We start from the raw sequence: 14,364 nt of genomic DNA, 5'->3' as shown, positions 1-14,364 counted from the left end.
GCCCACAGCGTATCTCCTATTGCAGTCCATAGCCACAGCTCATTATAGGAGAAGCTGTTCCACACTGGGTAAATTTGGATTTGCTACAGCCCTAAGGCCGTATATAACTAAAATGCTGAATAAATGAAGTATTACATATGTATCTGTAAATGTTTGTGTATATGTATACATATAGTATATGAAATATATGCATATATGAAAACACACACACACACACACACACACACACATACTATAGGTATCTACTAACTAGAGCAGGGGTCCCCAAACCCTGGTACCACTGGAAAATGGATTGTGCAAGTAGCGAGCAGACAAGTGTGTGTGAAGCTCTGTTTGTGTAAGCAGCAGGCACATTTGCTCTCCATTTGTGCAAATGGATTTTCACATGCCAGCTTGCCCACAACTTGTGTGGAACTATCCCCTCTCTCCCCCACTGCTGCCATTGTTTCTGCTGCTGCCACTGGTCCATATTCCTGGGAAGGTTGGGGACTGCTGCCTTATACTTTTGGCCCTATTAGTATTTAGAGATGGTATTAAATCATCCTGTTATTTTTTAACTAGATTAAATTCAGAAAAATCAAATGGTTATCCAAATCGGTCCAAATCACCTGGTATGGACACAGTGTGCTGCTCCACTTACTCACACACACACATGTAACTGTGGTCTAGTGAGTTTATTCCTATTCCCCAGCAATTCACAAAAACCCAGAACTGTCCCAATCAAACCTAGCCATGAGCAGACTAAGGTTAGAACAGACAGACCAATGGCCCAATAGTCCAGAAAACACTTGAAAGTTGCTCAAACAAAATAACTCCAACTTAAACCCACCAGGCAAAACTTAAATCCACACACAAGAGAGCTCATGGGTCAAGAAAAGTTCAGAGCCTCCGAGGCACGATTCAGTTCCGAACACGGTGCCAATCCAGAGTGAAGCAGGAATCGTGATGACCAAACACACAGCTAGAAAACAAACACATTGTTCCATCTGTCTGCTATGATAAATAGCCAGCTTCCAATGCAGTCTTTCAAGATGGGTGTGGCTTTCTCCTCTCAAGTAGTCTGACTGACCTTCTCTGCTCCTGTCTTTTCTCTGCCCTTTGTATTCTCAGACCGGGGGCAGAAGGCTGTTCTTCCTCCTCTTTGCTGGCCATCTGCCACTGCAAGTTTTTCTCAGCTGGACTCACAGCCAAATCACTTCTGGACGGCCATTCAGAGACATCAATCAACTCAGTTCCTGGCATGGCAGGAATTGGCTCATCTTCCCCTAAACTGACATCTGAGGAGGTATCTAGGGAATCGTCCAAGAGAGACATCACACCCAGATTCTTTAATGAAAGTTCTTAGAAACAGTCCTCTTGGACTGTTTGGTCATTCGGATCTTTGGTCATTCGGGTTTTTCCCCGCATAGAATTAAAGGTGTAGGAGCAACGCTTCGATGGAATCCCATCCGTCATCATCAGGCTGGTAGCTTATATATATATATATTCCTTGAAGATCAAACATTTTGAACAATGCACCAAGACTGCCCATTTCACTTCATACTGGCGTTCAGACTTAGGTATTAAATGCCAGTGCATGTTAGCTATTAAATATAGTAGAAATCCTACATGCCAATTATAAGAGTGCAATTTTCAGAAAACACACAGGGAATATGTACAAGTCGTATCTGCAAAGAGCAATGTTGGGTTGCTTTTGGCTATTAAATGCTGTGATCTCCTTCAGTTGGGATTTAAGGCCACTCAGCAATCTCGTGCTTGAGATTAGCAAGATTAAATGAAAGATTAAAGAGGCCAATTCAGTTGGCCTACAACCAAGACCCATTTGGGGAGACAGGAGCTTTATGTAAAACATAGTAAATGTTTAATCAAATTAATGAAATTAAAACCATAGCAGGAAACATAAATTCAGCTGCCACAGGAACATATCATTAATAATGGAAATAATTATAGTCTTCTAATGGAAAGACATTCAGTGACATGACTTCTAAAGTGAAAGTTGGGAATCAATTAATATTAAAGTTTAGAAAATAAATCACTTTCTCTCTGATTACTCGCTAATCACATCTCAAATGAGATTGAGACATAATAAACTTTATTTATGTTGCTAACTTTCTTTTGTGAAGTTGACTGAAGGCTATGATTCCATCACTGCATTTATATATTGCTAAAGATTAAATTTTACACAATGCGGATATGCCTTTGCAAACTGAAATTAAGTTTGGGATTCACGTTTATTGTCCCTTCCCAGACACAAACTGTTTTATTCTTTTTCTGGGTCTGGAAGAATTTTTAAATTGCTACTCAGTTTCAATTTCCAGGGTCTTACTTTAACTTCCAAAGGATTAATCAAAATTTCCTGAAATACCTTTTTCCCTAGTCTGTTCAATCACTGGAAATGCTGAAAGATCCAATTAAGGACAGATTTTCATGGAGAAAATCCATCTGTATCAGGGGTCTTCAGACTTGGCTCTTTTATGACTTGTGGACATCAACTCCCAGAATTCCTCAGCCAGCCATGCTGGCTGAGGAATTCTGGGAGTTGACATCCACAAGTCATAAAAGGGCCAAGTTTGAAGACCCCTGATCTACATGGTCACTCAAAGTTGCTGCTGGTTGGATCTCTGCAAAGAAGAACCCAACAATTACTAATCCAATTCGAAACAAAGAATAAATATGAAAACCCTCATACGGCTTTCAGCTTAAGTGGGACAATACTCACCAAAGATCCCATGAAAGGATTCAGTGGTACTCTTTTGTAAGTGTTAGCAGTATGGAAGCTATCTTAAATCTGAAGGGAAGATGTTCGAGAGTAGTTAGAGAAAGCAAACACACTCCTTTGTCCCCTTTAGCTGTGTAGCAACTCTCCCCTGATTAACAAGTCAGGCAGATGGGACCTGGAGTAGGACAGATAAAGAATATCTGAATCACAGAGATCCCTAACAGTAATGTGTTCAGACAGGGACGCGGTGGCTCAGTGGGTTATGACACTGAGCTTGTCAATCAGATGGTCGGCAGTTTGACAGGTCAAATCCCGAGTGCCGCGTAACAGAGTGAGCGCCTGTTACTCGTCCCAGCTTCTGCCAACCTAGCAGTTCGAAAGCACGTAAAAATGCAAGTAGAAAAATAGGGACCACTACGGTGGGAAGGTAACAGCGTTCTGTGCGCCCTTGTCGTCTAGTCATGCCGGCCACATGACCACGGAGACGTCCTCGGGCAAGCGCTGGCTCTTCGGCTTTGAAATGGAGATGAGCACTGGCCCCTAGAGTTGGAAACGACTACCACACATGTGTGGGGGAACCTTTACCTTTAATGTGTCCAGAGGTCTTCCAGCAGCCATGCTTCTCCCACAGTTTAAATAGTATTCTGTCAAATGGGGTTGTCACCAGTCAACAATTGACAAACTTCCTTTTGCACTAATTGTGCCTTCTGTGTCATCTTCAGGGGAAGCACCACAGAGAATTTATTGTAGTAAACCAGGGGCCTTCAAACATGGCCCATTTATGACTTGTGGACCTCAACTCCCAAAATTCCTCAGCCAGACATGCCTGGCTGAGGAATTCTGGGTGTTGAAGTCCACAAGTCATAAAAGGGCCGTGTTTGAAGACCCCTGTAGTAAACCTTCTGGTAAATATCAAAGATGGGAATCATTGTCTTCAGTGCATCATGGTCTAGGAAAATTCTCCACTAGAAGCCTAGATTAAAGAAAAATGACCCACATGGCTTCCACCTGTTGATTTAGTGGGATCAGCAAGTCTCGGGAAACCTTTATTTCTTCTTTCAAGGCAAGTAAAGCATAGAAATCTGGCATGGATCCATTTTTTTCTCCAAAACTGGGTATTTAGAATTAGATATTCTTCCCCAAAATCAAGGGCAGCTTTGATAGCAGTAGTAAGCTCCAGGAAGCAGGAGTCAAACTTAGAATCATACTTTAAATCCCAGACAGAGAGTTGCAGGGTAAAAACAGAGGGAGATAGAAAAAGATTCCCTTCTCCACTCTGTTCGGATCTGCATGTTGGCTGCTCTACCAGAATGCTGAGTTACTGAGTTACTGAGTTACTGAGTTACCAGGAATGACTTAGGCAGGAAACAAAAAAAAATGAATCACACCTCCTCCAAATAACACGACATACAGCACAGGCACTGTTTTTTTTGTTGTTGTTGTTTTGTTTTTAACCCATGAAAGAAACCAAGAATAACTCTTAGCCAGAGGAAGTCAGAAAGTCACAACATATTTCCCCTTTGGGGGAGCGCAAGAGGAGAACCTGTCAAGATCTTAGCTTTGGTCTTGTGAATGTGTTCATTACAACTTTTACAATATATTCTTTTTGCTTCAAGCTGTCATTGGTCCCACCTCATTAGATGTTTATGAGCGTGTGGCTGGTCTACTGAGCTTGCTGTTTCCAAGACAAAGGGAAAAAAACCCACAAAAAACATTGAGGTGGACAGCAACAAAAAAACAAAGTTAATTTATGGTAGTTCTCTTATGCAGGAATTGTAATATGTGCTCTAGTGGAAGCTAAGCAGCAGATAACAAGTTTTCTTGTTTTTTGCAAAACAATGCCTCCATTCAAATCATAAGGGAGGCATATTTTGAAAGCAGAAAATATTTCCAAATACATTAGGCAAATCTTAGTTTTGCATGGCTTTCCAGGAGAAGGTTGCCGCAACAGATTACCCTGGGGAGCTGAAATAATTCAAGAGAATGAGAATAGGATTCAGAAAGACCCATGTACTGATTCTTAGATATAGGCAGTGCTCTGCTACAAAAAAAACCCAACATTTTTTTAAAAAAATATTCTTTTCTTTTTAAATATTTCAACATTGCAATAACAGTATTATTAACTATGGAGAGCTCAGGGAAAAGGTGCTTTTTAATATGATTGTAAAGAATGGAGGGTTGTTGTTGTTTTTTCACCCATGTTGGTGCTTCTGTGGTAAAAGGATTTGCCGGTCACATCATCGTTGCCTGGGGGATGAGTAGTTGGGAGGTCCCTTCCGTGTCCCCATGAAGTTGTCCACTGAAATGGTACTCATTAATTAATGGTACTCATTAATCTATTAATCTATTAACCTGTTAATCTATTAACCTGAGTCCTTCGGGAGAAGGGCGGTATACAAATTAAATTATTAAATTATTAAATTAAATTATTAAATTATTATTCATGGTTGCCTGCTTTTGAATTGGGTTGGTAGGAGCCAGTGGTAAGATTCAGCCAGTTCACCCCACTTCGGCAGAACCGGTAGCTAATTTTTTTGTTGCCCAGGCCCAGAATGAACTTCCGGAAGTGGCATCCACACAGAGAACCAGTTGTTCACATATTTGAATCCCACCACTGCTAGGAACTGGAGCTGTGATCAGAGCTTATCCCATCTTGCTGTAGTAACGGGTCTCAAACACAAGCCTGCCAATCATCAACCCAGCATTCTAACCTCGCGAGCCACCGTGCTCCAACCAAAACATGCTATATGATGTCTAATTGTCTTACCCTACAAGTAAGGGTGGTTAAAATAAGCAAGGTGGTATCAAAGTAGAACAGGATACTATCTGTACTTCCAAATCCTCACTAATCAGCCAGAGGCACCTGTCTAGTTTGGTGTTTGGAATATAGAACAAAAGGTCACTATGGATCATGATTTATTAGAAGAGGACTAAACTGGGCTCAGGTTAAGATGTAATTTTCGGTCCGATAATTTCTTTCTTACTCTGGAACCCTCCATGGACAAAACAATCAAGCAAATAATCAGAAAGGATGAGATAGCATTCTTACTCACTAATCAATTGGAAGAATTTTGCCTGGTAGTATAACCACTCTGTTTGAGCTATGAAATAGGGCAAAAAGAAAGAATAAAAATAGAATTGCACTATCTATCTATCTATCTATCTATCTATCTATCTATCTATCTATCATCTTTATATCTGTCTATCCATACATGTATCTATCTATCTCATTTAGAAATAACATTTATCAGAAAGGAATTAGAACATTCGGTCCTACATCTTCATGTCTAAAGGATCAACCCCTTGAATTACATGGAAGGAAGGAAGGAAGGAAGGAAGGAAGGAAGGAAGGAAGGAAGGAAGGAAGGAAGGAAGGAAGGGAGGGAGGGAGGGAGGAAGGAAGGAAATGTATTGTGATAAATTTTAAAAAAATCTGACCTAGGATAGAGTCTGCCTTTTTTTGCAGTGAAATGTTAGTGGATGATGTCTTATTTTCAATTCTTCTTCTGCACAGATTATTTTAATTCACTCAGCTGGGAAGCGGTGCAGCTAAGTGTCAAGATTTATTTCATCATATATATCTGGTACTAAAATTAATGTCCTGTTCAAAATGCATTGTCATGGATTGGCTTTTATAGACCGAGTATTTAGGGTCAGATTTTTCTACCCAAAAGTCAAATAAAAATTTAAAAGGGAGGGAGCAGGGTATGAGAATGATGGATATCAAACTCAAATTATTTTTAATGTTTCTCATTCTCTCTCTCTCTCTCTCTCTCTCTCTCTCTCTCTCTCTCTCTCTCTCTCTCCCTCCCTCCCTCCCTCCCTCCCTCCCTCCCTCTCCCTCTCTCTCTCTCTCATCTATCTGTGTATCTGAAAGATATCTGAAAGAGATAGAATTTAAATAGATATAAATAAACATATAATTGATATTTGGAAGAAAAAACAGTGTATTTTGCATCTATATTTTTTATCATAAATCAATAGTAAAATTTAGTTTTGAAAATGAAATATGGAGTCTAGTGGCCTCCCTTGCACACACAGGTGAGGAAGTCCCCCTTTTTTTCCTACTGGATACAGTACACATCTTCTCTCATCCTGGGTAAAACAGTGCCAAGAAATTAGTCTTGGAACTAACCTTCTCCCACTTCATCACTTGTTCTCTAACTGTTGCAGTGAGGAGATGGGCTGATTTGCTTCTCCAAATTCATCTAGAATCTGCTGGCAGAGAAGTTGAATTAAAGGAAAGAGCTTTGGAGCCTGCAGTCATTTTGAAGCAGAATCTAAGTGTGGCATCAAATATGATGAGATTCGAACTAAACCCAACCTGGCTGGCCGTCAAGATGGCCTTAAAGCACCAGATGCTCCCTCAAGACGGAGAGTAGGATGGGTTCATCCTGGATGGTTATACATCTATGGAGATTCTTAGTCATCTCTGGTTGTCTCAAAGGTGTTTTTTTTTTCCCCAAAAGGCAACTGGATGATGATTTTTTTCCCTTGAAAAAGACATTTTGCTTCTCATCCAGGAAGCTTCTCAAGCTCTGACTGGATGGTGAAGGAATGGAAGGATTTATACTCCTTGCAGACAGCTGGTTGTTTGCATTCTTGTAGAGAATCGTTGAGGTTATTTGGAGGTTTACCTGTGCCATCAGGGTCATCTGAGTAGTGTGGAGCCTTCTTGGAACTGTTGAAATCCTTCCATTCCCTATCATCCAGTCAGAGCTGAAGAAACTTCCTGGATGAGAGGTGAAACGTCTTCCAAGAAAAACAAGAAAGTCCAGTTGCCTCCTGGAAGAAAAGCACCATTGGGACAACCGTGACCTGGATGACTTGAGAATCTCCACAGACATTCAGCAAGGTCATCTCCCCTTCTCTGGACCACTGGGTAGCTTCTGCCATCTAGTGGGCTTAATCTTCAGAAGCGTTCCCAAGTATAGGGATTTTTGGTGATTGATTGATTGGTTGGTTGGTATTTTCTACGAGGTATGTTTTTGCTGAGCTTTGAATTAATTATTTTTACTTCCAAGAAATACGATAAATGTGCCTGATTTAGTCCCTCATCTAAACCCTGCCAACAAAATTAATCAACTGTTCAACAAGGCAACAGAAAATAAGAGAGGGACACAATCCCTACAATGCAGCCCACCTATATATCTATATCTATATCTATATCTATATCTATATCTATATCTATATCTATATCTATATCTATATCTATATCTATATCTATATCTATATCTGTATCTGTATCTGTATCTGTATCTGTATCTGTATCTATCTATCTATCTATCTATCTATCTATCTATCTATCTATCTATCTATATCTATCTATATCTATCTATATCTATATCTATCTCTATATATCTCTATATATCTATCTCTATCTCTATCTCTATCTCTATATATATGTTTGTGTGTGTGTGTATGTGTGTGTATGTGTATTCATTTCTCCCTGACCTACATCCTCTCATTCTTCTTAATCAATTTACTCTTCATTTCAGGTCCCCACTTATCAGCATAACAATTAAGATTTGAATTGGCCATGCAAATATATCATTAGTGTGACAGGGAGATGCTTGGCCCTGAATTATGGGCAACTAAAAAAGTGTGAACTACATATGAGCAGAGTGCTGAAACAGCCAGCTTTATAAGCAGACTTTCAAACCTTTTTTTTTTGTTTGTTTCTGTTTGTTTTACTCTGATGATGTCGGCAGGAGACCAGCAAAAGTTTAGCAAATAAACAGTTGTTCTTTCTTTATATTTATCCTGGAGACCAATGACTTTTCTACTGCTAATATGAGTATATCCGGGATTCGTATTTTTAAAGTAATTAGGGACTATCCTCACAGCGAAATATGTAGGGAAACACCTAAACTTTTAAAGTGGGAACTGGTTAAAGAAATTGCCCTTTATTATATTTATTTATCTGGCATAAATTTACCTTCACATCTGCCTAATCAGCTATTTTTAACTTAGCTGTGAAATCTTTCCCTTTGTGGGCCAAAAAACTGCTGTATAAGCTGTCTTTAAATTATTTTAAATGGAGTTCCCAGCTCATTTGTTAGACATTTTATAGTGAACAGCCCCAGTGCAAAACCTCCACCGCTATACCATAAGGTGGGGGGGAAGTTGTGATTTTTACGACTTGGCTACAATAATTAATTTATTAAATATTAATGATGGAAAAGCAATTCAAATGATGCTATATTAACGGCTTCTGGAACACCAACATGTTATTGCCCCATTCATCAGTGCTTCGGGTTGAAACGTAGAGAGGACTATAACTGTTAGATGAGGTTTATTCAAAGCATATGTTGTTAATCTCGTTAATGGAATAACAAATATATAGCTGGGTATATTATCTTGGAGACTTACACTTAGCCACACACATATCATCTGCTGCAGACGGGATGATTACAGCCTCTTTATACATCAGGGGAAAATGCCTGACATAAATTAATGCATTTGATAGCCATAAATGTACTTGTAATTCCATTGCTGTCTACTTTGTAATCAATAGGAACACAGTGGAGAGCTGACGTGGAATTCTCCCTTCTCCCTTATTATAAGACGGGAAGTATGTGTCCAGCTTTAGAATAGATCCCAAGAGGTCAGATGGAAGAGCCCTCATGGTGCATTTAATGAGATGCAGCTTCGGATCCAAGAAAAGATTCATTGGTGGATCTTTCGGCAGGACTATATTTTTAAGAAAGACCAAAAAAAACAAAAAAAACCCACACCAAAACCAGACAAACAAAAAAATCCTGTGAAAAGCTAGCAGAAATGAAGCAGACAGTAAGGTCAGAAAGGGAGAAGGTAGGAAGGACAAGCAAGGGATGAAGTGGTGAAGAGAACATTTGGAGGAGGCTAGAATCAGCTTGAGGCCAAATGTGATCATTTGCAAAGGATTTTTCATTCCCAGTCTTCAGGGGGAAATTGCCCCTGCTTGTGTCACCACTGTGCTTGTACACACAAACCCAATGGCAAATTCAAAGAAAGATCAAGGTGGGCTGAAGTACAAAATGGGTGTGTGTGTGAGAGAGAGAGAGAGAGAGAGAGCCCTAAAGGCAAATTCTGTTTTGAAACAATACTCGCTGTGAGAGGGAATGAATCAAAAAGAGGATAAACAAATGAGGGAGCTAGAGAGAAATAGAACTCTGCAGAAATAGCTGATTATCAGGATAACCTATTCAGGTTTTTAAAATGCCCAGAAGAACTCAGCGATCTGTAGACATCAGTCCCTGAAATCCAACAGCTGACTTGGAGAAGACATCATTGTGTCTACTGTCTCCAGGAAAAAAAAGTAGCAGCTAAGAGAATAAAGCTGCTCTTTTTTATTTAATGTGAAGCATTTGAAAAACAGCTTAGTGGCGTTTTAGCAGCTGCAAGCTAGAAGGATTGTGTGCTGTTTTACAGCAGTGCAATGTATGGGGATGACTGTCACTCAGGAATTAGACAGGAGACCTTATCCAGCCACTGCTATGGAACGGGGAGGGGATTCCAGATACTATTTCACCCTATTTTAGCTTGGATTAAGAGACCGTACAACAAATATCTGCCGGCGGAAGAAGTGCTGAAAGAATGGACCAATGTAGCCGATTTTAATACTGTGGGGAGGAATGAAGGCTGGCTAGGATTTATGGTCAAGCTTTCGTAGACTTCACCTGACGCTATTGGAAATATTTTTCTTTTATTGTATTACTTTACTTTACCTTACCTTACCATTTTATTTTGTTTTGTTTTATTATTTTATTTTTTATTATTTATTGTATTACTTTACCTTACCATTGTATTTTATTTTATTTTATTATTTTATTTTATTTTATTTTATTATTTTATTTTATTATTTTATTTTATTATTTTATTTTATTTTATTTTATTTTATTTTATTTTATTTTATTTTATTTATTTTATTTTATTTTATTTTATTTTATTTTATTTTATTTTTTTATTTTATATTATTTTATTTTATTTTATTTTATCTTATTTTATTTTATCTTATTTTATTTTATTTTATTTTATTTTATTTTATTTTATTGTTTTATTTTATTTTATTTTATTTTATTATTTTATTTTATTTTATTTTATTTTTTATTGTATACTTTACCTTACCTTACCATTTTGTTTTGTTTTGTTTTGTTTTATTATTTTATTTTTTATTATTTATTGTATTACTTTACCTTACCATTTTATTTTATTTTATTTTATTTTATTTTATTTTATTATTTTATTTTATTTTATTTTATTTTATTTTATTTTATTTTATTATTTTATATATTATTTTATTTTATTTTATTATATTTTATTTTATTTTATTTTATTTTATTTTATTTTATTTTATTTTATTTTATTATTTTATTTTATTTTATTTTATTTCATTTATTTTATTTTATTTTATTATTTTATTTTTATTTTATTTTATTTTATTATTTTATTTTATTTTATTTTATTTTATTTTATTTTATTTTATTTTATTTTATTTTATTTTATTTTATTTTATTTTATTTTATTTCATTTATTTTATTTTATTTTATTTTATTTTATTTTATTTTATTTTATTTATTTTATTTTATTTTATTTTATTTTATTTTATTTTATTTTATTTTATTTTATTTTATTTTATTTTATTATTTTATTTTATTTTATTTTATTTTATTTTATTTATTTTATTTTATTTTATTTTATTATTTTATTATTTTATTATTTTATTTTATTTTATTTTATTTTATTTTATTTTATTGTTTTATTTTATTTTTTATTTTATTTTATTTTTTATTTTTTTTATTGTATACTTTACCTTACCTTACCATTTTATTATGTTTTGTTTTGTTTTGTTTTATTATTTTACTTTATTTTTTTATATTATTATTTATTATTATTATTATTATTATTATTATTATTATTATTATTATTATTATTATTATTATTATTATTTTGTTATGTCCATCTCACCACAAGCTGAGGTTAGAACATTAAAAAGAATAAAACATGGCAATAAGGCTAAAACACTATAAAAATGCAAATTATCAGCTATAAATAAAACTAAAAATGGAGAGGGAGGGAGTAGGATGAGCGGGGAGGGGAGTGGGATCTGTTATTAATCTATCAGTTACCTCCAACATGAATTTCCCCCATTAGAGCCCCAGGAGAACTGGCAGAACTAGGTCTTGAGGTCCTTGTCAAAGGATAGGAGGGTTGGGGCCAAACTCACAGTGGGCAGAGGCAAGATATTTCTTTAGTCAGAATTCCCTGGCTTACAGGGCCCACAGCATCCCTCCTTTGCCGGGAAGGTGGAATGGACCAATCCCAGTGGGATGACATGGTACTTCAAGTAGTCTGGACCCATGTCATGAAGCTGAAGACCTTTCTAAGAAGGGATGACCCTTCTAAGACTTTTCAGTTGGGTCAGCAAAGGATTTGGTTTTCTTCACCACTCCCTTTCAGCTCACTTCCTGTAGAAAAATCAAGGAATATCTGCCCCACCATGAGCTCAGAGGCCCAGGTTTTGTATCAAAGCATACTACATTTTTAAATAAAGGATGTGGTCATTCTGGAGCTTAGCAGTCTGTCTATGGATACCTTTAATGGCTTTGTTCCCCTCACACATGTATGCACAAATAAATTCAGATCCGAGTGAAACATTTCTGCCAGGTGTTCCTCTACAAAAGTTCACAGGGCCATCGAATTAGAGAGCTGCGCCAATAATTTAACAAATTGTGAAAAAAATGAAAGAATATTCAGTCTGGATATGAAAGGAAAAGTGAAAAGCAATTTGGACTGTGGCCTTCTAAAATGGAATTCCTTTTAGAAGCCAAAAGATCAAAAGTCTCTTGCAAACTCAGCCACTAGCAGAAGCAGGAAAATAGCAATAGGCTTGGGGTTAAGAAGTAAAAAAAAAAAAAATCAAAAGAAAAAGTGGGGGAGAACCATGTAAGATAAACTGCATTTTCTGGAGTGCGTCTTGTTAGGAGATTTTTCAGAACCATTTGCATCATCAACAGAGCTGGATATTGTCAAGGCTATAGCATTCCCAATTGTAATTCAAGGTGGTGAAAGGGATTGCATAGGTGAGATGGGCAGCTATAAAAATAGAATGAATCAGTAAACGAGTAAACAAGCAAACAAACAAATATGAGAAAAGTTGTCCATATACCTTTGAACTGGGTGAAATTGTTGAGAATGTTTAGGTTCACAAAAAGAACAGTTGAGTTCTAAGATGGCGGCACCTGGAATGGCTGCGGCTGCATTGGCTCTTGAAGGAGAATAGTTTTGGGAGGGATAGTAAGAGCTATAGGCCACATGATCAGAAAGATTTTAATGTGTTTGAGCAACATGGTGGAACTAAGGTAACATACGACATACGACCGACAATCTTTGCTGGCCTGGCGAGTTTCTAGTTGTTTTGGAACTGTTGGTGAGACCGTTAAAAGTCGTTGGCACAGTTTGAATTTGTTCTACCAACAGCAAGGTCTGACTGCTGGCCCAGTGATGGATTCTACTGCAAATCAGGGCTGTTTCCAGAGGAGGCAGAGGAGGAGAGGACCTGGAGCTTATGGAGCGAAGGAACTGGATGAGGCTGTCGGCAGGCCCAGAGGAAGAGAGAGAGGCTTTTGGAGGAGTTGGTGGCGGCAGCAGCAGCGTGCTCCAGGGGCGAAAAGAAGCAAGGAAAGAAGGCGAGGTTGTCAGAATACAAGCTAACTTGAGGGCTAATCCACATGGAGCCCCATTTCCATCTGTCCTGTTTGCCATCGTTCACTCCCTAGAGAATAAAATGAACAATGTGAAATTTGAGCGGGCCCCGAACAAGTAGTATATATCGGAGGTGGTGACCCTTTGAGAGCTGTATGCAACGAAATTTCATTTTGATGTATGCTGATTGGTGTACATTCAAAGTGACAATAAAGTTATCATCATCATCATAAGACAAGATTGCTCTTAAGCTTACATAGGTGAAGAGAGCCATTGGAGAAGACTCCAATGAAAAATTCAGATACTTAAAAAAACACAGCCTAGCAAAAAAGAGAGGATCAGAATAACAGGACAACATAATTGGAAGGGGCCTTGGAGGTCTTCTATTCCAACCCCCTGCTCAAGCAGGAGACGCTCTACAAGCTTAGATAAATGGGTGCCCAGTCTCTTGATAGATACCTCCAGTGATGGAGTAGCCGCAACTTCTGGAGGCAAGCCATTCCACTAGTTAATTGTTCTAACTGTCAGGAAATTTCTCCTTATTTCTAGGTTGGTTCTTTCCTTGTTTAGTTTCCATCCATTGCTTCACGTTCTTGATCATCCAAGCACAAGACTGCAAGAACTCAAGGAAAGAGCTACTGACAGAGGATCGTGGCAAAATGACATTTCCTGTGTCAAAAAGAGTTCTCAAAGACTAATAGTTGCAAGGAAGCATCTATCCGTGTATGTTTATGAAATGCAAATTGATGAAGTTGGCCAGACGTTCGTGAAGGTGACCAGATCTGCAAGGGGTATTAATTGCATAAGTGTTCGGCATCTTCCTCAAATATCTTGAATTTGCTGGGAAAGCTATAAAAAGGAGGGAAAGGTACTGCAAAAAATTGGGATGAATTCTAAACAAACAAACAAACGAACAAAGAAACCTTAAAACTTCCCCAGATGTTCCATCAAGAAATCAG

The sequence above is a fragment of the Vipera ursinii genome, assembly GCF_947247035.1.
Source record: "Vipera ursinii genome assembly, chromosome: 4".
NCBI lineage: Eukaryota > Metazoa > Chordata > Lepidosauria > Squamata > Viperidae > Vipera > Vipera ursinii.
This window is presented reverse-complemented; position numbering follows the sequence as displayed.